A 3,759-nucleotide genomic window follows, 5' to 3' on the forward strand; every position below is an offset into this window, starting at 1 on the left:
ATATACTTATTACGTATACGTAATATTTCTGCTCCTGCTCCCAATGTGGGGCAATGTGTCTGTTTTGTGTTCAGTTTTGGGTCCATTCATAAACTATGTACTTATACGGTATGCTTATTCCGCTATTTATTAAGTATGCGTTTTAAAATTATTATTAGCCTAATAAATTGTCTACTTATTGTTGTGCTTCTTATAGAGAGCTGAACAAATCTTCCCATTTTCTTTATTTCATTTTATTCTAAGTGGTTACTTTAATCTTGTTTATAGAATATTTTTATCTTATCTTATATCATTGTGTCATATTACTTACACATATTTTGCATTTCTATAAAGATGATTTTAGTAATCTCACGTTAAAATCAATTCCATTTTTTTATGCTAATTTTTATACAAGATGAAAGTCAACTCTGATGCTAAAAAGGCAAATCACATTTATATCTTACAGTACAGGCTTAACAATAAAAAGTTTCAACGCATATTTAATAACATTCGAATGTATATTCCCACTTAACATTATTCTTATTTTTTCCCCATTTACAACATTAAGATGTATTAATTAAATGAGATATTTTATGATGCATATCTTAAGTAATTTCAAATGAACTGAATCAGACTGTTTCGGAGAGCATTAAAATTAAACATGCGAGCACTCTGTAGATGTATGTATGTAAATAATAAGCGTGTGTAATTTATGAATGTAGAGAGCTTTTAACAAAAATTTATGCGTTTTAAAAGGTTCCAAATGTTTGGATTTCATTTGGCGCCCAGGCCAAAAAAGTCATGATGCGAATTTAAAAGAAAATCTGAGCAAAGGTCGCGGGAGTATGGAGGGAAGTGAAGCAGAAATGCAGCAGAAGAGCCTAGGTGAGCTGTAACTCTGGGCTGGATTGCCCATAATATGGGCAATATTTCTTTTGCTGACATAACTTTTTAGGCGAAGGGACTAAAAGGACTCGGAGCCAAAAACCTTGATGTGTCCTCCTGCTGAGACTAAACAGGTTCATACTGAGACTGAGACCGAGGTCAAAGCGGAGGTTGAGCCTGTGACTAAAACTGAAGCTGTGTGACTGCCGTTCTCATTGCGCCGGGACAGGAAATACGCTTCACGTTTTACTGAATTTGAAATTTGAAAATTATTCATGAGCATGTGGAAATTAAATTCAGGTCCACACAAAAGAGATTTATTTGTCTGTCATCCTCTCAATCTCTATCTATACGAAATGAAATGTAAAGGCATACAAAAAAAAGAACTTAAGAAAGAAATGGTTGCTTTTAAAAGCCGAAACTTGAATACTCTGCCAAAAGAATTGAATAATTGAATACATTTGTGATCGGTTACATTAAGTTAGGAATATAGAATCTGCCAATAAGAATCATATGTGTATTCATTAAAATAAAAGCTCATCCCAATCGAAAAGTGTTTAAGCCATTCGTTACATATTCAACACATAGTTATAATAACCTATTTTAGGATATAAAGATAAGAAAAAAACCAAATGGCCGGCAGGTTCAAGGGGGAAAGGGGAAATGGGGCCAAGCTATTTATCTGCCTGAAGCGCTAACGTCGATGTCTCCATCATCCTTGAGGGGTTTTTTCGTATCTCCTTTCTTGTTTTTTTTTTTTTTGCCAACTTATCGCAAGTTTTCCATTATAAAATTAGGTCAGCTGCAAAAATAACTCAACTATTTTAGCAGGCACTTTTTGTCCTGCTGCTGCTGCTGCGGTCGCCAGGCCAAATATTTAGTTGGACTCCGGGGCGTTAGGATAAAATGGAAAAAATGCTAATTTGTCAGTTTTAGGGTCTGACATTGGTCAGGAGGATACACTAGTGAGTAGCCAGGAGACACTAACCGATACCAGTTCCTGTACCACAAGAAGATGCTGTTCTCTTTCGTTGTCATAAAAATTGTTTCCATTACATTATGCTGATTTCGTACATTTATTCGGCCGACTGCTTCGCATCTTTTTAGTTTTGTTTCTTTGTGGCAACTTAATTTCAAATTTTCCTTTCTTCATTTTCATTTTCTTTTTTTTTATTGTTGTTGTTGCCTATTGCTGCTGCTCTTGCTGCTGACATTGGTGTCCAGTTTGTTTGGCCAAAAACCAATTTCTATTTGCGCATATCTCTGTAAAGTTTATTTTGCAACAAGGCAACAAAATTTGTCGAGTTGCAGATAGCCAGAGCCCAAAGACAGAAATTTGTTCTATTTGTAGTGGCGAATTGGTTTTAAAGCCCAAATCGATGCAATCATATTCGAATTTATCTATAATACTACTCTGAAATTGTTTTGCTACATTTAGCTCATTGATAATCGAGATACGAAATTCGAGATAGTTGAATGGTCACTTGATTGGAAATTTCAAGTAATTCGATTCACATTTGGTTTTGTGCTCTTCAATTATATAAATAATAAATTAAATAGAGTCAATTGAAAGATACAGTTACTATAATTTAAAAATAATTGGAGTGAATTCAAAATGGTTTGCAAAACGAGAACTTGTTGTATTAAAATTGCAGTACTTTATTGTAAAATGTCGTAGAGTAACTACCAACAAAAATGCATTTTAATTAAAAATATTTTAACTATTTGGCTACTAAAAAAATATGATTGATCAATTTAAATAAAAACTGTTTTCATTTGTAATTCCAAAATGTTTTTTAAACTTAAAGCGAAATTTTATATAGTTATGATTAGAACTATTTTTTTTTAAGGTTTGTAAGCTCATTACAAAAAATTAAATATTTAATTAAAAATCCCTTCACTAAAATAACATTTTTTTATTTGCAGAAGAAAATAGCTTGGTATAATGAGAGTCTAAAAAAATATTATAAAAACGGGTCGTAAAATGTTTCCTAAAAATTACTATTAATGTACATAATTTCGAAATTATATTTGTTATACTTATAAGTTATTATAAACAAAAAAGATAAATTTTGCTAAAATATTCCGTATCGTATTGGTTATCAAGTTAAAGTTTGTTAGTTCTTGCCCTTAAACTATTCAAAATAGAGTAAATAAAAAAGCAAGTCACAAGTACAACAAGAACAACAAAAACTGACAGCTGACACCCGCGACATAGAGCCGCAGCATGAAGAAGGAGAGACAGGGTATGGTTTAAAAAAAAGTAGCAACTGTCACTTTACGCTGATTGCATCAATTGAAGCTCCACTGTGGCGCACGTCCATTCATCATCCGGTTGCTTCATCAACATGATGACATGACAGCAGGGAACGTGGCGGTAGAGGGAAAGGGGAAGGGGTAGGGCGATGGAGATGGAGATGGAGATGGGCACGGGTTGGAAACGGGAAACGGCGGTTGAGACAACACCCCGTGTCCATTGTATCTGCTAGTTTGGGATCCCATGCTACGCATGGCCAAACTAAACGAACGCGTTCCAAACTAAAAAACTTTTCAACTTCATTTGGGTGTACATACGTATATGTATGTGTGTGTGTGTGTGTTAGCCTGGTACAAAGAAAATAACGGGTTCTTGTGCAAACAGAGAAATAAACGAATTTCGAAAATAAAATTACAACTTTGTCCAGGATCCAGGATCCAAGGCTGCTAACGAAATTGCTCTTCCTGCTCGTCGTCCCCTGTCTGGCGAAAGAATTTTCGCTCATTGTGCACCCAAAATTAGTGCACAAAAATGTTGGCGGGTCGCGCACGGCTTAGCTGATAAGGACAAGGACCAAGAACCATCCGAGGGGCAGGAGGACTTGCTTCGATTTGGTGTGAGCCGATGACTTTGTTGAG

This window comes from Drosophila innubila, assembly GCF_004354385.1.
Source record: "Drosophila innubila isolate TH190305 chromosome 2L unlocalized genomic scaffold, UK_Dinn_1.0 4_B_2L, whole genome shotgun sequence".
NCBI lineage: Eukaryota > Metazoa > Arthropoda > Insecta > Diptera > Drosophilidae > Drosophila > Drosophila innubila.